This window comes from Equus przewalskii, chromosome 32 (assembly GCF_037783145.1).
Source record: "Equus przewalskii isolate Varuska chromosome 32, EquPr2, whole genome shotgun sequence".
Classification (NCBI taxonomy): Eukaryota; Metazoa; Chordata; class Mammalia; order Perissodactyla; family Equidae; genus Equus; species Equus przewalskii.
This window is the reverse complement of record NC_091862.1, coordinates 2805086-2826744: the sequence shown is the minus strand read 5'-3', so window position 1 is coordinate 2826744 and position 21659 is coordinate 2805086.

Here is a 21659-nt window from a genome sequence, read left to right as displayed (position 1 = left end):
AGGGCCCCGGTGTCTGGAAGAGTCCATTTATCCTTGAAAGTTTTGTCAATTACCGTATTTGGGGCATCCTTAGTTATGATGGCTATTGCTGGTTGGAAGCTCTCTCTTGTGACCACCCTCTTGCAACAATTAGCAGTTAGAACTTCTCTTTCATCCTTACGAGGAATGTCTGCTACCTGGCCTCTTGCTCTTCAGACCCACCATGGCGGAATGAAAGCTAAGATGGATGGGTATATGTGTACATGTGTGTGCATGCGTGTGTCTATGTGTGTCCATGCGTGTGTGCATGAGCGTGCATGTATCTTGGTTTTTATCCTGTTCCCTTCTAGCTGGTAGGCAGTGGGGCGGGTAAGGGGTAAGCGTATTTCAAGGCTGGATTTATCCCACAAATAATTTGCAGGCGTACCACCAACATACATCTTTCTCCTACCACTTTGCCCACCTCTACTTTGTTATGCAGAGTCCACACTTCTACCTGGGGTTGGGGAAACAAGGAAATCTTACCGTCCTTGAACATTTACTGTGAAAGATGTTGTTTTTCCACTGTCAGTGCTGAACTTTTCCTGAGCCGCCTGGTCCCGGATGGGAGCACAGGGCCAGTTATGAAATCCTCTGAGCTCCTGTTTCCCAAAATCTTCCCCCCTCCTTTGTGTCTGAGGAAAGGACTCACCACAAAGAGCCACTCCCTCAGGTGACACTGGTGACACCCCGTCCACACTTTCTGATGACCCCTGTGTACCTGTCACAAGGCAGACCTGACCCTCCATCTCCTGTTCTTTGTCTCATGGTTGTTCAGCTGAGATTGGAGCTGTTTATCCCCCTGAAACCAGCTGGACACAGAGAAAAATGTATATATATATTTTTTTGCTGGGAAAGATTCACCCTGAGCTAACACCTGTTGCCAATCTTCCTTTTTTTTTCTTCTCCCCAAAGCCCCAGGACAGAGTTGCATATTCTAGTTGTAGGTCCTAGTTCTGTGTGAGCCACCCGCCACCACAGCATGGCTACTGACAGAGGAGTGGAGTGGTTCCACGCCTGGGAACCGAACCCGGGCCGCCGAAGTGGTGAGAGCGCCAAACTTTAACCGCCAGGCCATCAGGGCTGGCCCGGAGCCAAATGTTTCCTGATCAGCTCACTGCCTGAGAACCACCACCCCTCAGACCGTGAGCACCCCAACTGTAGATGGTGTGTCCGCAGCCTGTCCGCTTCTCCCCAGAAAAGTGCAAGGCCAACCGCCCTGCCCACTCTGACCGGCACATCTGGGCTCTCCTGCTGCAGCGGTCTGAAAAAAACCGGCTCCCCCGTGTGGTGTTTGCACAACCCGGTTAATGAGTCAAGGCATAAGAAACCGGGCATGTGTGAAATTCTGAATGGCATTAAATTTAAGTGGAATGTGATGCAAACACCCCCTGAATCACTGCAGATTTGCGGTTTCCTCTTTCTGCAAGTGTTGATCTCTCAGATTCGAGGCGCCCTCCCATTCATCACCTCTCTGTAGGTGACCCTCTGCCTTGGTGAAGAAACTTATTTACGATCTCACTGTCGGCAGCAATTAAAATGACGGAATTTACTTGCTGGCTATAAATAGGCTCAGAACCACCCGCCTGCACTTCCGTAAACTGTGGGCTGTCAGAGCAACGCCGTTGAGACATATACGTATATAACAGCATGTGGCTGAAGCCATTTTATGTCGCTGTGGTTGTTTTGTTGAGAGTAGGCTAGAGGCCGTGGGGAACGGCTGGTGAAGACCAGGTGGGAACTTGATTGTGAAGTCTCTTGTGAGGAGAGGTCACACGCACTGGCGTGCTGAGTTTGTCATCCGCCACAGCGAGGCCCCAGTCCTCTTGCACAGGAACAGATTGCACTGGGTGGTTTTCAGAAGCCGGCCCGGGATTTGAAAGTGTAGACTCTGAGGTTATCTGAGGGCCAAGGAGAGGAAGCCAGGAACCACGGAGACCATCCTGTGAGCTAGAAGAAGCATGGCCTCGATGACGGGGAGAGTCACTCCTCCACCCTAAATCGAAGGGCACAGCCCTGCCTTTGGACGTCACCGCATCATTCTTCCAAAATGGATAGTATAAACGGTTTGGCAAAAGCAAGCACCATGCAAAAGAAAGGGATGAGCAGAGAGGCGGCTTCCCCCAGTCAGGAGATCTGCTTTGGGGTCAGGTCCAGGCCATGGCCTCCGTTCCACTGCTGAAAAAACACGTTATGAACTCTCTGAGCTTCCATTTTCCTACTTTACAAGTGGTTTTTATCTTTTCAACTTATACTATTGTTCAGTATTAGTGTGAAACTGCAAAATATCCCTCAGATACGACACAGTATGTGTATTCCAAAGCATCCTCGAATTCTGTGTCGCCCCAGGCTATTGTTTGACTGTGGGCAAGTACCTTAATTTCTTCGCATTAGTAGATTCTCCAGAGAAACAGAACTGAGGAGATACACCTAAGGAATTGTCTCACACGCGTAATTACGGAGGCTGAGAAGTCCTCCAGGTGTGGGTTTCTTAGCAAACAATGAATGAACACTTAGAAATTAACAAGAGACTTAGCGAAATGACAGATGAATGATCCGAGAAGCCAATTTATAGGAAGAGAAGCACAAATGACTTGCAAACATAGGAAATCATGTGGCGTCTCACTTAACTAAAGAAATGCAAAGTAAAACACCTAGACACCTCTTTTCACCCAATAGAATGGAAGATTAAAACTACTGATAGCAATAGTGCGTTGGAGGGCTGGGGAAACAGACACGGCTACATGTGTTTGCTGGTCAGTGTAACCTTTTGGGGTGCAATTGGTTGAGGTCAAAATTTAACACGTTCATGCTCAGTAATTCTGATTCTATACATTTCTTCTCCAGATGCATGCACATGTGTTCAAAAATCGGTATGGAAGTATACTTGCCATAGTTTTGTTTAGAATAGCAAAAAACTAGAAAGAGCTTCCATGTTGATAGAGGCTGGCTACCAGACAAATTATGATACTTCCATACGGTGGGCCATACGTTCAACCATCACAAAGAAAGAGGTAGTCTATATCTAGTCATGTCAAAATATGGCCAAGATTTTTATTAAATTGAAAAGATGAACAGCAGAAAAAATATATAAAATAATACCTTCCATATAAAAAAAGGTCTGCGTATGAGTTAAGACAGACATAAAACAGCCAGAGAGAGAGGTAGGGGTCAGGGGACGCGACATTGACTGCTTCTGCCTACAGGTGTTAACATGGTCCATGCTCTGAACTAGGGCCTTGGAAGCCCAGGTTGCTTTTCCAGTCTTGACCTGACCCCTCCGATCCCTAACCCCTTTCCTGCCTCTCCAACCAGCCACGCTGAGCTATTTTGATTTGCTTTCGTGAGCCATGAATCCTCTCGTGTTTCTGCGCTGTTCCCTCCACTTGGAGAATCATCCTCTTCTGCTGTGCGCCCCTCACGTTACACGCCACCCTATGGACCACTTCCTCCTCCATCTAGACCACATGTCCTTGTAGCTGTTACAAGTGCACCTGTCTGTCCTGAGTCATGGTCTTTCTACTGTCACAAGATAAATGCCTAAGTTGTCTGACTCTCCCCGCAAATATGGGGGCCAGAATTCAAGAACTGCGCCCAGCTTTGTCTCTGGTCCCTTCCCCAGATCCCAGCACATCACTGGCACGCAACAAATACCTGCTCCATGAAGGAATAAATAACATTCAGGGAAGCAAGTATGAGGTATAAGAAGCCCAAATGAGAGAAAGGAGCAGAGGCAACATGTCCAGTCCGCCATCACTGTGGAAGCAAAGTGAGGCAAAGCATTTGCACAGCGTCTCTGGTTGTAGGAAAAGTTGTGGGTGAAGCAGGACTCCAGGGTGAACAGAGTATAATTGACTTCAGACAAGAGACAGAAACAGGGCTTCTGCTTCCAGTCTGCCGAGCTGAGTTGCTGGTGCTGTCGGGACGCGTTGAATTTGATGGGAATGTTGAATATGCCCCCGGGATGGAGACTTTAAAGTCAATTAGAAGGCAAACATGATTTTTTTTACATTACAATTTGCTCTGAGTCAAGGTCGTATCGCAAGTGAGTTGATATGTTTTCAGAGTTTAAAAATACCAAGTTAATATTACTCAGGACTCACTGTCACTGGTAAGAGAGAGATAAACAGAAGAACTGGTGTAACACGCTGTCCCTCTATAGATATCCTTGGGTGAATCCAAATGGAGGCTTCTGAGGAAGGGAAGACATCCTTGCTGGCCTCACACGGAGAGGAGAATGCCTGCAGGGACCAGGACTAGATGCTTCCCCAGGTCCATTTGCAGAGGAAGCCACCTGGGCCTCGCCTGGCCCTGGGACAATGCGCATCCTCCTGGGGCATTTCCTCTCCAGTCACAGGGATCACAGGGACTGCCTCACGCCAGGCGTGTGCTCTCTGAACACCCCCCACCCCAACCCGTGAGTGAACTAGACCAGCAGTGGATATCTGATTGGAGCTGGTCCCAATCTGCTCCTTTCTTTCCCAAGATTTTTACTTTGGGACTGTCAGAGTGGAGGTAGTCTTTGCTTAGGGGGTGGAATTGAAAGAAAACTTGAAAAGAGAGTTTTCTTGCTAGGGAAATAGAGCGGTGGCTGAGTCAGGTAACCTGTCTGATCCAGGTTGATCATGGCAGCCTTACCCTTGACCTCGCTGTGGGAGTGACGGAGGAAGGGAACGTAGACTGCTCCGCAATCTTACCTGCACGAGGAATCGTCCCCAACAGCAAACACCTGCCCTGTGTATTTCCCTTAGGAAAACAAACAAGCAAACTGACCTATTTTCTAGAAGCTTCCACTGAGGTTGAAGTCCTGTTATGAATTTATGACTGCCCAGGAGGCCATCCATGGAGAAGCCCCGGGAGGCCACATCAGCAATTCGTCCCCCTCCCCTGGAGCTGCCTGTGCCCTGTTAGAGCAGAAGATCTCAGCTGTCCTCACTGATCAGGAGCTAGAATGAGTGGGTGTGGAGGACAAGGTATGGGGGCTGATGCCTCGTTGGATAAGAGGCAACCTGGAGACCCGGGACCAGAGCAGGGTCCCCACACTTACTCCCAGCCTCAAAGAACCCTTGGAAAGCTGCGTTCGAGGCTGAGGTGGGGAGGAAAATGTATGGAGGGGCCCTCTCAGCAATAATGCCTGGCCAGGCAGCTAAGGCTCTATAAAATGTGACTTTTCATGACGTGGTCTGTCTGCAGTGAGGGGAGACTCCGGGCCCCGTGGTGAGAACCGGGAGGGCCAAGGGTTTGCCAAAAGAGCACCCAGGGGAGGTGGCAGTCCCAGCCCCGTGGATGGGCTTTTTCTCCTGCCAGGTGCCAGTGTCCCACAAGTCCTGCCAAACAGTGGGCGGTTCAGAAGCTGGCCACTGTCCAGCCGGCCACATGCCCACACCGGCAGGAGGGCTGGGCCTGGGCAGCAGACCCTCAGGGCAGACCCCGCTCTCACCCTGCTTCATACCTTGACATTCAGAGGACACAGGGTTAGCCCTCAGTTAGTAAAAGCCTTAAAGATGCCCCTGGGAAGGAACAGTTAAACTCCAAATAATGTTCAGGTGCGGACGACTGCTCTCTTTATGTCCTGAGAAAGAGGACCTAGAGACTTCCTAGTCTTTGCATAAAACTCACAGAAATGCACGTGTGATGTCAGAGATCACACCACACAGGGCAGGAGATGGCTTCATTCCGGCCACTGCCACAGGAGGGTGTACACATACCCGTCAGAGCAGGCAGGGCAGCTGGCCTTGGACTTTCCTGGGGAGCAGCAGACAAGCCGTGGATGGGCCACCTGAAGTTGGGGTGCACACAGTCGGGGGAGTCTCAGGCAGTGAGCTGGTCAGGAAATGCTTTTCTCGACATCTGGCTGGTTTCAGGGGGCAAACAGCTCCAATCTCAGCTAATCAACCATGAGCCAAAGAATAGGAGCTGGAGGGCGGGGTCTGCCTTGTCTCGGGTGCACAAGGGGTCATCGTGAGTGTTATGGGGTCGTGAGAAACTGTGGACAGGGTCTCACCTATGTCATGTGATGAAGGGACTCTGTGACGAGTCCTTTCGTGGAACACGAGACGTTGGCACGGTCTAACTGTCGCGGTTCCCCAGGGACACGGGGCTCCAGCAACCTCCACCTTGTCAGGTGTGAGTTCCTCTTGGCTTAAAGAAAGATAAGTGCTTATAAAAATTAAGATGTCTTTCAGAAATATAGAAACTAACCCCAAGGTTTTTCGAGTTCATGTGATCTAGGATATTCTTCGGTAAATAAAAGCTGGTTTAAGTTTTGTTGGTTTAATTCAAACAAGCGTGTCTTCAGAATTATCAACTTTAAATAAAATTTGGAGATACAACTCTTATTCTACCGTGGTTTGCTAAATGTCTATTCGTTAAATTAATTAAACAAGGAGGCCACTAGACCAAGTTGGCTCTGATATCTTTGCAGCCACATAAGCAAACCAAAACCTAAACTCGTACAGGCTACGAAATCAAAACCTAAGGACAGCCCACCACAAACAGCCACCTGGGCTTTGAGCCCCAGCCAATCCATAATTTCCTTATTTCGCTTCAGCACCTTCTCCATACAAGTCTTTCTCCGAGCTTCTGTACTGCTGAGCACTTCTGTTGTCGCCGCCCAATCTGAATCAACTTTTGCTTGCACGAACTCAAAGTTTTTACTGTGCCTCAGTCTACCTTGTAGCAGCGTCTTCCTCATGTCACCCGTCAGACTCTCCACCTCTGGCAGAACGCTCAATAAATTGAGAAGGAGGGAACGAATATGTATTGATCTTGTACATTTCCCAGTTACATCCTGCAAACGACCTTACGTTTTGCTAAGTTGCTTGTGTTGTTTATTCAATCACCCAAAGGAAAGGAAGAGAAGTCCTGAGTTCCCGTCCCTGACTTTGTGAAAGTGACGCTGCTTGGCCTGGGCAGGAGAACTTGGGTGATGTAGGGAGGAAAACATAATTCTCCCTCTACCCTTCTAAGTTCTCTCTGGGAATCCAGTCCTATAACAAAAGACAGATTGACAAGAGAAAAACAAACCGAAGTTTATTAACTTGTATACCAGATGTGTCCATGGGAGAAACTCAGGGAAAATGAGTAACTCCCTGAAATGGCTTAGAACTCAGGCTTAAATGCCATCTTCAGCTAAAGACAGAGGAAGAAGGGTATGAGGGAGGCCACTTATGGGAGGTGGCCAAGAAAAGCCCAGTAAACAAGGGTGGGGCTGTCATGCGGATTTCAGTCTGCCTTCTCCACAGACCAGAATCTCTTGTGATTTCGAGTCATCCTCCTCTTCCTGGCACAGAGGGGGAGACACCCTTACACTCGAAGATTTCCTTTGTAAATGTAAATGTCCCTTACAAAAGGGTGACTTCTGTTTCTCAAAATAATCAGCTCAAATAATCTTTATGCCAAACAGGCATATTTTGGGGTGTCATATTCTGCCACTTTTCGGTGGGGGCCTTCCAGCTCCTGCATCCCCTCCTCCTTCTGGGACCTGCATCCTTACTCCTTCTGGCACCTGCATCCCCTCTTCCTGCTGGTACCTGCATCCCCTACTCTTTCTGGCATCTACGCCCTCTGCAACCTCCAGCTTTGGCTCTGGGGTCCAGACTCACCCCAGGCACAGGAAGGCCCTGCCAGCCACATCCATCTGCTGCAGAAAAGCCAGGATCAGGGGGGTCCCCCCCACATTCCTGGTCTGGAAGTCCTGGTCTCTGGCATTCAGGGCCCTGTGCTTTGTTCTTCCAGGAGCTGGCTTGAGCCCGCTGCGTTCCACAAAGGGAATCACTCAGGTCCCCTAAACGGAGCCTGCCTCAGGCTGTCTTTGAAGTTCTTAAAGACCAGGATATCAACAATTCTTTCTAACTGTCATTCGAAATAGCAGGACCATAAATGCAAAGAACTCTCCACATTCCTGGTCCAACTCGCGCAGCCCTTTGAAGAGAAATCTCAAGCACAGGGACGGATGTCAGCTTTGAAAGACAGTGTTATTTAGAAGCCTTCTCTGAAAGGCAGCAATTAGGATGCTATTGTAATCAACTTAGCATTTTCCCTGTAAAGCAGGTAGCTTGCTTTCTCATAAGCAAGTATGTGCTCGTACCCCCTCCCCAATCTCTACAGATGCCTGAAAGGGAATCCATCTGGGCCAGAAGAGACCCATGCGGTAGGGGGGCCATGAGGCTGCCGCCCGAGGCAGGGGGTTAGTTTTGCAGACGTTGGGAACTGGTTCTCTGCATTTGAATGTCTAATATACAGTTGAGTCTGTAGCTTGAAAGATGAGCTTGGGTTTTGAAAGCTCAGACAAAGGTGTCAACAAAAGGCCAGTGATAGCAGCTGAAGACGAGAGGAGGGTCCTGGGATTCACCCAGAGCAGACGTTTTCTTGAGCTCCCGATGACTGCGCTTTCTTGAGTTTCTTCGAGAACATGTTCTATTCCACTAGCTCACGATACATCGTGGATTGCCCTGCATTATCTTCTGGGGATTTCACAGTCTGCTTTTCCCAGTTGGATTCCACTGAAAATCAGATTCAGGCTCCACCAGCACATTTTGGACATCTCACCGTAGACCAGGGTGTTCTAAGCCCTTTCTTACTCTTTCCCCTTTTACTCTCAAGGATGGCGTCTGGCTTCTTTGCTCTCCTCCACTTTGCGGGGGGACATAATCAGTGCTCACTAAATGCTTTGTCCACTGCTTTTTCTGTGGCAGTGCTCTGCCTGAGGCAAAATATATGAGTATTTTCTGCAGACATGCTGTAAGTATGGGGCTCTTCATTGCAATCATACTCAGAACAAAATCAAGAGCAGAATACGTTTTCTGATTCCCGGAAGCCCGTTGTCTAAAACGTCACTCACCTATAGCAGAATACTAGCAACGGATCACAAGTCTAACTGTATAATATATTCTGTGCGTTGTGTCTGAAAGATAATTTTCAGAAAAAGTGAAATCATGACTTGCATCTAGATATGAAAATAACGTGTGTTAAAGAGTTTGTTTCAGGCATTTGATGGCTGGCAACCAGATAGATGTCAGAACTGGTTCAAAGGAAAAGTCAAAACAGCACAAATGTATCCGGAGTAAAGGAATTTTGAAATACATTACAAATGAGGACAAAAGTGGATTTCCCACAGAGGGAGGAAGCCAGTTAAAATTACTATTAAGTAGGACAGGATTTATATATCTATCAGTTACCTATAGTTTACAAAGAGTTGCAAAATAGCTCAAAGACAATGAACAGTCTGGAAGCATATGCTCTAGTTTTCCACTGAAACATAAAAATTTTTTCCTACATATCTAACTGTTACATCTTAGTTGGTTCATACAATTCTCCAGTAAAGGGATTACTCTTAACATCCTTTAATTGACACAAAGATAATCTTCCTGTGTGACACACGTTGCTGTCCACACTTTCAAAATTCAGAGCAAAGATTTCCATTAAAAGACTTTCACTGGAATTGATGAATAATCAGAAGCGAAAGTCAAAACAAAAAGAACAGACAAGTTTTGCCCATCGCATGGATGATAACATTTCCTAGGAATTACATCTCTCGGGCTAAGATTAGTGTTATTGATTCTGGAACTCTCTTAAAAGAAAAGAAAAGCAATCATCAACACATGAGAAAACAGAGGTCGGGGGGTCTTGGCAGAAAGCAGAACCTTCACAACACCCCTCTCAGAGCAGCAGAATATCAGCTGTCACTTTTGGGGGCCAATGTCTTCCTTGGAGACAGTCAAAGGCTTCCTTGGAGCCCCGTCAGAAGGGCTTCCTGAGAAGGACCCTCTTGTGGGAAAGCAGCTGACAAATTTGCTAATTTACTGGTGTCTTGGTGGTCAGATAGCCCTGGGCAGCCCTCTGGATTCCATAATCCTTTTTGGCTTTGAGACTGACAAAGTCTAAGTTCTTCCTGACAGTTGACAAATCTAAATTCTAAAGAATGCTCCTCATGGAACTTTTTGTTTACACTTGAGAAAGAGAGGAGACACAAGAGCAACGGTGTCCTGTGAAAATTTTCCAGGGATGTGAGAGGACTGGGATAAACTATACCCCAGAACCGACCAGCAGAGCGGAGGAGAGCAGCACGGCCAAAAATATGAGGATTTTGACATTTCTTGGACATGTCGATGAAAATAATCCATAACCAATCTATAAATGAAAATTTGGGTGAGTTTATTCTGAGCTAAAATGTGAGGACCATGGCCTGGGGACTTTCTTCCCGAAGGAAGAAAGGGCACCAAAGAAGTGGGGTGTACAGAGTGGTTATATACCCCCAAAGAGGACGTGTCACGTAGGATTGAAATGTCTCTTTTACAATAGTCGCGAGACTGCTCTGTCGGCACAGTGATTGATGGACACAGCAGTAGGTCTGCTGTCTCGGTGGACACAGCAGGCTGGTAGGTCTGTTGTCTCGAGCTGGTGGGTCACAGGTGAGCTGGGTGGTCAAAGGTGAGTGCCAATGTGGGGGGAAGTTGCACCTTTATCTTAAGGCCATTTGTTCTTGCCATAGTAAATGTTCAAAGCAGATATACAATGCATGCTCAATGGCCACAGTCAGGCCCTTTTGGAAGAAACAAAGTCAGGCTGAAATAGGTTTACACCAAATGGCTTTCTCATATACTCTAATATTTCCTATTGCTTACCATTTCTGTTTGTCAGACACGATGGCAATTTTAGGCTGGGCCACTTCACAAGCCGTGGATCCATTAATAAGCTACTCACACGGTCTGAGTTCAATCCTCTTGCCTGTAAAACGGGAAGAATAATACTATTTATGCAAGGGGGTAACAATTATAGATTAAGAAAGGACAGTGCCTCTGGCATAGCAGGCACTTAATAGTTGAGAGCAATTCTTCTTGGAGGCTGAAGTTGGCTTGCAGGATGAAGCCTGAGTGATGGGGGAGGGGCTCCAATGAGACAGCATCTCTCGGGAACTCTGTCGCCAGGAGACGTCAGGGAAGTTTGGTCCCCTGGGAGGAGCTGAGACTTGGGAATCCGCCCTGGCGGCTGTGAGATTCATGTTCCATTGCAATTGTGGGACACGCCCTACATCACCCGATGCTGGTTGCCTATTCAACATCCATTCTCCGGTCCTCGCTTGCTGCCAGAATCTTCTAAACTGTCTGAGGGAGCAATGTACCCACAAGAAATACGCACACTTCTCAGGTCTCCTGAAGCCAAGGGTGATCATGACCAATTATGTCCAGAAAACCTTTCAAAGGAGGCTTGTCTGACTAGCATGCTCCTTTGCACCTGCACTCTTGCCCCTCCGCCCTCTGGTGACCCAGAGGTGACGACTGCACTGGATGCACACAGGAAGGGAGGGGGAGCCGTGTCCCTGGTGACAAGTTGGGGCCCTGCACCAGCCCAGAAGTTGCTTCCAGACTTCTTGGTGCAGGAGGAACACAGGTCTGTTAGTGGGGCAGCTCCTGGCTGGGTCTGGTGTGACTGCCGCTGAACACATTCTTGTTTGAGAGGTCAGAGGGCGCCACCACCTCGAGATACGCTGCTCTGGCCTAAGGCAGATTTTGAGCCAAAGGCAATTGAGAAAAAGCAGACCCAGAATAGGGTCTCTGGCCCCACCCCAACCTGTCTGAAAGCAGAACGTAAGCCCCTTTTGTGAGGGTGTCCCCCCTCCCTGTGCCAGAACGAGAGAGAACAATCTTATCACCGGAAACAGGGCGGCACGGAGAACAAGCCTGTGCAGACAGACTTTGCTAAGTGGCCCTTTTCTTCCATAGCTCCCCCACATATTTGCCTTCCCACAATTTGTCACCCTAGAAACTCAAAGCCCCTCGCCTTTGTCTTGTCACTTCTCTACAAATTTATTGTTCCTTTGCTCAGATGCCATAGAAGCCAGAGTTCTAAGCACCCCCCTGAGTTCTGAATCACTGAGTTCTCCTGCGTGGTGTGCATGCCCACTGCCCTCGTTAATAAACTCCTGTTTATTTTTCTCCCGTTAATCTGTCTTTTGTCAGTCTGATTTGCAGGGTCCCAGACAGAGAATCTAGGAGGTCAAAGAAAGGAGAATTTTTTCCTCCCCTCCGCTCCCATGAGTTGGAAGCAAGTCAAAAAACATGTCTCTTCTTTGGGATTTAAGATGGGAGCACAAGAAGCCAGGATCGCTTACTAGCCTCCCTCCCAAGGACTGAGTCTGAGCCCGAAAGTCAGAAGGGACCCCACAGGAACCTCAATTCACTTAGGGTGTCCCCACGTGAGCTAATTCATGGGAAATGCTAAGTGGTGATGTGTCATACTCGAACTTCTAAAAACACGAGAAAACTGGTATAAACAAGAGAATAATTATATTGTTTGCTCTATTGTTAATCCAATTTTTTTTTCAGAGTACATACCCACCTGAAAGAGGATAAGGAATGGGTCACAAAAGATTAGCATTTTTGCCTCCAGAGTAATTGCTAGAGAGTTACTGGCCCCTAAATGTCCCTTTCTCTTAAAAAGATCCTCAAGGCTGTAAAGTTCCTGGAAGCCGGTCCTTGGTCTTGTGGACACTGGGCTGCTAAGAGATTGGTCTCAGGGTTCACAGCCTGACCCACAGCACCGGCCACGCCCTGAGACATTATGCTGTTTGGCTGAGCAGAGGGTTGGGGGGGCATCCTCTCCTGTCGGCAATCTCTCTCTTATATGAAGCCCCCAATATGGAAACCTCATCTTATCAATAAAAGGAAACCAGTAATGCTCTCCATATTAAAACGCTCTCATTTTAGTCATTCTCTTTAATCCATTCTCCACCCTCTTTGAGAATTAGCACATATTCCCTTGGAGATGAAGTTAGTGGAAAATAGGAGAACACTGCCTTTCTCTGGCCTGTGTGTTGCTGATGTCCTTAGATGCACGGTCTTCAGGCGTCAGAACCTAAAGGTCACTGACAACAGCTCTTCAAAGGGCAGATTCCTCCAGGGCCGTCCAGCGGCTCCCGTCAGTGAGCCTGGTTCTGAGTCTGCATTTTAATCAAGTCCCAGGTGATTTTAAATCTGGGGCTGCAGAGAGGCCTGGACCACAAGGCTGAAAAGCTGCCTTAGTCTGACCTGCATCTGCCTTTCTCTCTCCCCCAGGGGATGTTTGCATCCCGCCCACTTCCCTTTGCAAGAGGTTATCCTGCTTCTCCTGCCTGTGGTCCAGTTCAGCCTGGGGGAGACCTGGAGGGTCAGATTCCCTCTGGGGTTCCTAAACAAACAAAACGCCAAGTTCCCTTGATATTCCTGTGCAGGATGGGATTTTTCCAATGAGGTAAAGAAAAGGCCTCCTCTTTGAGAGTCTTGCCAAAGTTCTCTTCTTAATTTTTTTTTTTAAAGTTCTTATCATCCCTGCAACTGATAATGCCTTTAAATTATTCTCATTTCAAGGTGCCCAAAGCCCATGCTTGTTGCTCTTTTTCCTCATCCCAGAGCATTTAGCTCAGATCCAAATCAAAGGACAGGCTCATTCTCCAGATGCCAGAGCTGGCCTGCCATTCAAGAGGAGCGCAGCGTCTGCTCTCAGCGGAACAGGAGCAACAGCAAAGCCACAAAGCCCGAGGGGGGCAGGGTGTCCCCTTCCTTCTGGTTGGAGGGGAAGGTGTAATTGGGGGGAAACCAGCTGGTCCGGCAAGTTCGCAGATTCATGTGACTTACGCAGAGCCAGGCCTGCTGACTCTGACCGTTTGGGACATGAAGACGCTAAAAATGAACAGTCCGACCACGTTAGTACAGACGTATCAGTAAGTCACCCCTCCAGGTAGCAACTGAAAGAACCAAACCCCGCACACAGCACCTTAGCCACCTCCCTGGCTGGCCGTTGGAGGCATCAGAAGGTGTCACCCCAAAGATGCCACTCTGGCATAAGGAGGACTTGAGCTGAAACCATTGAGAAAGGCAGACACAAGAAAAACTCTGCTCCCCTCCACCACCAGGAAAGACGGGACGATTCTTAATCACGAGACAGCTCTAGACTATTCTCAGCCCAGAGGGGGCACCAGAGGACGCTGCATGACGAGCCTTGCTGAAAATCTCTTCCCTTCCATCAGCAGCCCTGTAGATTTGCCTTCTCATCTTTTGCTGCCCCTAGAAACCCAAAGTCTCTTTTCCTTGTCTCATCACTCCTCTACAAATATACTGTTCTTTGCTAAGACGCTATGGAAGCCTGAGTTCTAGCCCGCCCCCTCTGAGTTACTCATCATGAGTCCTCTCGTGTGTATACATGCTATAAACGTTCATCAACTTCTGAGCGTTTGTCTCCTGTGAATCTATCTTTATCAGTCTAATTTGTAGGCTCCGCAATGAACCTAATGTGTGCAGAGGACCTAGAGGCCTTGGGAGTTGGTGAGTGGCCACCAGGCGTCGGGAAAGTCCACATTTGGGCGGCTAGTTCTTGGAGACTGATCTGCATTCTTGGGGGCAATTTTGAGAATTGTTGTTACGGAAAATGGAAGGATGCAAAGGCATCAAAATTTATTAAATAAACAGACATAAAGACGACAGAGCCTAACATCCCCAAAGCCACCAGCTGCCTCCACAGTGACTGATCCTTCCCTGGGCCGGCGGCTGTCCTGGGGTTGGGCAGGAGGTGCAGGATGACAGGCAGACCAGGCCTGGCAGGGAGCCCCAAAGCCTGGGGTTCCAGATGCCTCGCAGCACTAACAGGATGACCGGGGAACTCAGCACCAAATGAGAAGACAGACACCAGATGTCCCCAAGCGCAGCTTCCAAAAACCTGAGAAGACTCAGGCCACACCATCAGCTTGCATGAAGGAGGCCCCCTCCATGCTTCTTGGGCTCCTCTGTGGATTGGAAAACTGGACCTGGCCCTTCTTGGACCCGCATCCTGGGATCCAGCAGACGTGTCTGGAAGCATCGGTTGTGTATGAGGAGCTCACTTTCTGTCCCTGTCTGGGGGATGTTTATCTCTGGGAGCTAAGGGACAGTCCTGGTCAAGGTGGTTGGGTGATCACCTTGGTGAAAGGGGGTCAAGGTGACCAAGGGAAAGGTGGCTTTGTGAGGTCAGTTTTACTGACAGTATTAGCCCAAGAGAGGCATAGTCACAGGGAAGGAGGGTTAACCTTTTATCACGCCCCTATTGGGTGCGACAGCTGCTCTCTGTGGCAGGTTTTGTGGTTCTTGTTTGAGGATGAAGAAATGAATCTCTGTCGTTGAGCAGGTACCCAAAGTCATCGTCGGGCCAGTGACGGAGCCTAGGTTTGAACACTATTCTAGATGGATGCAGATCAAATGAGAGCGACATTTAGGGAAAATACCAACTGGCCCCCACGGCGATTATCCGAGAGCTCGCAGGAATGGCTTTTCCCAAGCAGACCTGTAGTTGGTATGTGAGCAAGAGAGGGAAGGCTGAGTGTGGGCCGCAGGAGCGCAGGCAGTGGAAGGAAATAGCCATGCCCCGTGACCCAGCACCGACCCACTGTCACTGCACACAAGGAGATCTCTGGCCAGAGGATGGAGGAGGGCCGTGAGGTGGTTGTGAGCTTTCTGTCAGCCTGAGTGCACCACCAAATTGAAGGAGGGTTATGTAGCATACATCTGTATCTTTTGAAAGTTCTGCTCAGAAGAGAATATTCACCAGGCCTGGCACCTCCAAGGTTACTGGTTGCACATGGATCATTCCAGTTGCCAGAACCAGGTGCAAGGATCAGGGCCAAACCCGCCACAGCCAGCGTGATGAGAAGCACCTGCAGGTGTGGGCTTACTGCTCTCACACACCTGGATGGAGGGAAGGCTGCACCTGAGCGCACGGTGGGCTGCACCTTGAGTTGGCAGGCAATGGTCTGGATCTCTGCTTTGTTCCTCTGACGCCCCAAAGGGGTCAGCAGTGATGGGAAGACAATCCTGGACCACTGAAGGCACGAACCATGGGGAGGAAAGGAGAGGACACACATGCACACATGCACATGTACACACACATATGGCTTCTCCTTCTAAGCTCTTTCGTATCGCTCCATTTGACCTCTTCGCCATTCTCAGCCCCTTCTCTATGTGGCCAAAGCCCACATCCGCCATCTCCCTTCTCTGCCAAATGCTGGCCCTGCACCTTCAGCTGGTGCCCTCCTCGGAAGCCGGCTCCTCCTCCCGCCTGGGCCGCTTCTGAGAGTCACGGCACCCATGTCCCCGTCTCCAGCCCGTGAGACTCTCTATTCTAACATACGAGGGTTAACTCATCAGTGGGGTTTCTAAGGCCTCCATGGCTTGGTTTCCCCTAACTTCGCAGCCGAACCCGCCCATCGCTCTGCTGTACAGACGACGGGCAGACAGTCCTGGCTCGTGGCGGTTCCCACACGCTGACCTGCAGCAGAGTCACTGAGGACTTGTTAAGACACGACAGCGGGGCTCCACCCGGGAGTTTTGACTCTTCCGTCACCAGAGAAATGACTCCCAGGTGATAGGATGCTGTGACTCATGGGAACACACTTTGGGAACCACTGCCTCACGATTCTTGTTGTGTAAACCTCCACTCGTGGGCCAGCCCACAGCTGGAACACCTGTACCCACCCTGGAAACCTTCCTAGGGCCACTATAGCCAAGTGCAACCAACATAATGCCCTAACACAACAGAAACATTGTCTCCCAGTTCTGGAGGCTGGAAAAGGCGTTGGCAAGGCCATGCTCCCTGCAGAGGCTCTGGAGGGACATCCATGCACGCCTTTCTCTCACATCCCGGGGTCTGCCGGCAATCCTTGGTGATCCTTGGCTTGTAGACACAGCTCCCCAGTTTCTGCCTTGATCATCACATGTGCGTCTCTGTCCTCTTCTTATAAGGACACAGCCGTATTGGATTCAAGGTAACCCTTCTCCAGTACGACTCCATCTTAACTTGATTATGTCTGCAAATAAGGTCACATTCACAGAGACCAGGGTTAAGACTTCACTATGTCTTTCTGGGGACACAATTCACCCCCATCCCCTTTCTTCCATGAAATCTTCTTGGATTCCCCCAACTAGAAGGAGCTCCTTCTCCTCTGAGCCCCCGAGTCTCCATGACGGTCTTCATGCAGCGTAATTACTCGGGACCCTTCTTCATCTGACTGCAAGTCCCTCCAGGACAGGATCACGTCACCTCCTGATGCCTCATAGCCCTTGGCGCTGTGCCCTCTGTAGCACATTTGCTAAAGGGTTGCGTTGATGATTACGACACTGACATCTACTGGGAGACTCATGACAAGCTTGCTGTGAGGACAGCATGAAACTTCACGGCAGCTCCCTAGGAGGTGAGTTCCATCATTATCCCCATTTCACAGGTGGAAGGAGGCAGGTGCCAGTGACCGTCTTGTCTGCGATACCACGGGCAGAAGTGAACAGCGGCGGTTTGGTTCCTGGACTGTAGGTGCCCACTGTGCTGCTCTGCTCTCGGTCAGCTGTCCTTTGTCCTCACTCCTTAGCTCCCCATCAGGGCCCCATACAGAATTTGAGGGGCCCTGTGCAAAGCGAAAACACATGGCCCCTGTTCACAGAGCTGGGAAAAGCGTGTGAAGGTTCTAAAACAGGAAGCATGTTCCTTTCTTCAACAGTCTCTCTCCACTTGTCATGATCTTCTTCCAATTGCTATTTACCGTCGTTTGAAAAGGGAAAATTAAACATTATTAGCCTGGGTTTTCCTGGTCAACTTTATTTCGTACCATGCCAGTTCTAAATGCAGATGTACGAGCCTTTATCCCATTCTCAGAATCATCAGAATCGCTCAGTGTGTGTGCTGTGGCTCATAGGTGCTTATGTGTTTCCGTCTTACCAGAAGAGGGGACCTCTACACACAATGAAATGCGCGGTTTCTAGCCCACTTCTTGCTGGGCGCACGTTCTCCTGACTCCTCCACCCGGGCGCACTGGGAGTGAGGAAGGACCAGGAGGAGAGGGAGCTGGGGCCACGCCATCTTTCCCTCCCTCTGTGTCACGTTTTCAGTATAAAGGGATGACAAATGCCAGGAAGTAATGACAGCTCCCAGCATGAGGGAGGGTTTCTGGGTCCGTGGGATTTCTTAGGACATGTTGCCTCCTTTCTCTGTTCCATGCAAGTGCTGGTTTGAGAGAAAAGAGGCCTCTTGGCACCATAAGTGCTCCCCATTTACTAGATCGTAGACAGAACTTATGACCTTGACACTCCCGCCATCACAGGTCCCCCAAACCCTGTGCTCACGGGCATCGTGACTGCTCTGTGCGAATGGGGAGACAAGAACAAGAGCAGATACGCAGGCTGTCTGCTCACAGGCCTGCTCCACTTCCCCAGCAGACCCCGGCTCCCGACAAGATCGTAGATTTCAAGGTGGCAACAGCAGAGCACTGAGCCAAATGCGGGCCTGTCTGTGCGTGCCCCGGGTGACTGCGCAGGTTGCCTCAGAAGCCAGCCTTGCTCCCCGCTTGCCTCCCTCCTGCCAGGGGATGTCCATCAGCTCCTCTCTCTGTCTCGCCTTCCCTCTCACGCCACCCTCTCCTTCTGGGCACTGAGGCACAGGTCGTTTGTGTCAGGGTCTCAGCATTCTGAGCTGAACAGGTGCCCCCCTACCCTGACCCACATGAACCTCTAGCACCATCTATCCTGTCCCCCACTCTCCAGCATACAGCTTCTCCCGTGGGCCACTCACGGCCGTGTGCATTTCTCCCTCTGCTTTTCAAGATTACTTACCTCTCAGCTCCTTAATATTCTTCCAGACACTTGAAAGGGTTCAGAACACGCCACCCCCAAAATACACCCCTTCGGCGCGTTGACTATTTTGCATTCAAGATGCAGGGGGTGCAGGATGGGCACCCTGACCTTGGTCTTTCTGCCTAAATCAGGTCATGAGATTTCCCATGATGCAGGTGGCCTCCTTGTGCCGGGAGAGAAGATTCTCGTCCCCAGAGGCGGGGAGCCACCGTCGAAATGGACCTGGACAAACAGACCTGCTAACATCACCCTGATCTTCCAGGGCCCCCCTATATTTCCTTGTCACTGTCCCACAACTTACTGCCAGGCCCACGCTCTTTTCTGTTGTCACAGCCCCACAACGTATCATTCTTTGTGTAGAAATGTGCCTACGCTTTTGGGCCTAATGGCTTCTTCAGGATCTCATCTTCCTTCTGAAGATTCCCAGGTACGTGTAAAAAAATTAAATAAATTTGTTTACCGTTCTCCTGTTAAACTATTATGTCAGTTGAATTCTCAGTCCAGCCGCAGAACCTAAAAGGGCAGAAGAAACTTTCTCCTCTCTCTCGAGTCACCCATCGGGTCCCCTCTGTCTTTGCCTGGCCCCGAAGTGGACCACCTGTAAAAGCGTCACGTTCACAAATATTGAATTGATTACAATTCACACTTAAAGTCTGTTTACTCCGTCCCTAGCACAAAAGGTTGGAAATTCACATCGGCTGGGGAGAAGACCTGGAACGTTGTCGCGGGCCCAGCCCCTTAGGCCAGTAACCACCTCTGAGCAGGGGATGTAAATAGCATCATGTAAGTGAGATAAGTCAGACCCAGAAAGACAAAAGCTGCGTGGTCTCCCCTCTACGTGGAATCTAGAACACCAGACTCACAGAAGCAGAAACTGGAACCCTGGCTGCCAGGACCGGGTGGTGGGGGAGGGGTGTTGGTCAAGGGCACAGACTTCCAGTTAAAAGACGAGTGCGTTCTGGGGGTCTAACGGTCAGTGTGGAATCTGCAGTTCATAGCACTGTTGTGCACACTTGAAATCTGCTCAGAGAGTAGATCCTAAGTGTTCTCCCCACGAGAAAAAAAAGGTACCCATGTAAGATGATGGATGTGTGGTTACCTTGACCGTGGTGACCTTTTCACAAGCATACGTGTGTCAAAGCCTCACACCACGCACCATATACAGACACAATTTTATTTGTCAGTTACACCTCAATAAAGCTAGACAAAAATAAATTAATTTTTTTCGGGGGGTGTGGAGAAAAGATTGGCCCTGAGCTAACATCTGTTGCCAATCTTCTTTTTTGTTTGGGGAAGATTGTCACTGAGCTAACATCTGTGCCAGTCTTCCTCTATTTTATGTGGGACGCTGCCACAGTATGACTTGATGAGTAGTGTGTTGGTCCTTGCCCGGGACCTGAACCCGCGAACCCCAGGTTGCCGAAGCAGAGTGTGTGAACTTGACCACTACGCCACCAGGCCTGCCCCAGTAAATTAATTTTTAAAGAAAGGAGGACTCTGCTCTGCAGCCCCCCGGAAGCCTGGGCTTAAGGAAATGCCAGTGCCTGGCTGCGCAGGCAACCTCAGGACCAGGGCTCCTGCCGGCCCTGGCAGGGCCCCCTGCTTCCTCTGTGGAGTGGGTGCCTGGGCATGTTTCTGCCTGAACGTGTGCCTGGCAGAGATGTGTAATTATAAGCCATTACAGTGTGATTTCAGTCTGGTTCCAGCCAGGACCACTTCACCCTCCTGATAATTATGAGACTCAGCCTGTCTATTATTAGTGGGGGTTTGATGGACAGACCCATTTGTCCTGGTGTCCTGATTTCTGCCCCACTTACTGCACAAGTGAAATGGGGAAACTATTACTATGAAGGATGATAACGGCGGAAGAGAGTTGCAACGTGATGTTCAGTCGTGGGGCTCCCCGCCCTGAAATATTACAGGCAGTTATAAAGAGTTTTGTCTTACACGAGTGAAAAAGTGATGGAGAAGGTCCAGAGAAAGGCAGCTAGGATAATTAGAGAGATGGAGAGGCAGTTTTAAAAGCAGGGAAACAAATATTGATCAAGCACCTACTAAAAAGCCCGGCGTTGGTCAAGGAGCATCCCCAAATTTCATTTCCCGGGATCTGGACCTGAGTACAGCAAGGCTGGCGCTATCATTGCTCCCATCCTATGGATGAGAAATCTGAGGCTCAGAGGGGTGAGTAACAGGACCCCATTTCTTAGGGCAATGCTAGCTGCCCCAGCACATAAACCTAAATTCTCAATGGCTTAATCCAAGAAAGTTAATTTTTGCTTAGAAAAAGTTTAGCACTGTGTTCCTGGTCTGTAAGTGACCTTCTATGAGGTCATGCAGGGGCCCCTTGGTGTCCCCACACTGCTGCCCCGCCTCAGGCCATGAAGTCATCCCCATTCAGCCAGAGAATGAGGAAGGAGAGAGGCCCTCCCTTTGCTGGAAGGTTCCAGAACCAGCCACAAGGGGCACAGGGCTGGTCTGCCCACTTTCCATTGGCCAGAAGCAGTAAGGTGGCCATGCCCGCCAGGTGGAGAGGCTGGGTGAATAGGACGTGAGCTCCATGAACCCCGGCTGTCAGGGCCACATGCCCACCTCCATCAGTCTGAGTCCAAGGCGTGCCTTCTGTCGGACTTAACTCTCCTACTTCCAGAGTGGAGAAAATGTGAGAATGGAAAACAAAAGGCCTGTGGAAGAGGTCTGTGAATGGTTTAGTCGCGAGCAGGGGCGTCAGGAGAAAGGTCATGGCTAGTCTCCCCTGAGGTCTCAGTGAGGACAAGGACCAGCTCCAAGCAAGACTGCCACCTGCTCCCAGGCGGAGCGTGGACGCCCGGCCGAGTGGACTGGAGGGCCATCTCTCTCCCGTCCTGGCCCTGCCTCGTGAGCAGGCAGACTCCACGTGTGATCTGACACGAATCGGGCGACCGAGTGACGCACGATTTAAAACCCACCCGGGCAGAACGGGAGGTGAGGGCAAACCAAGCGATAGTTTTGCTAACTTAGTAGAGAAACCCGAAATCGAAA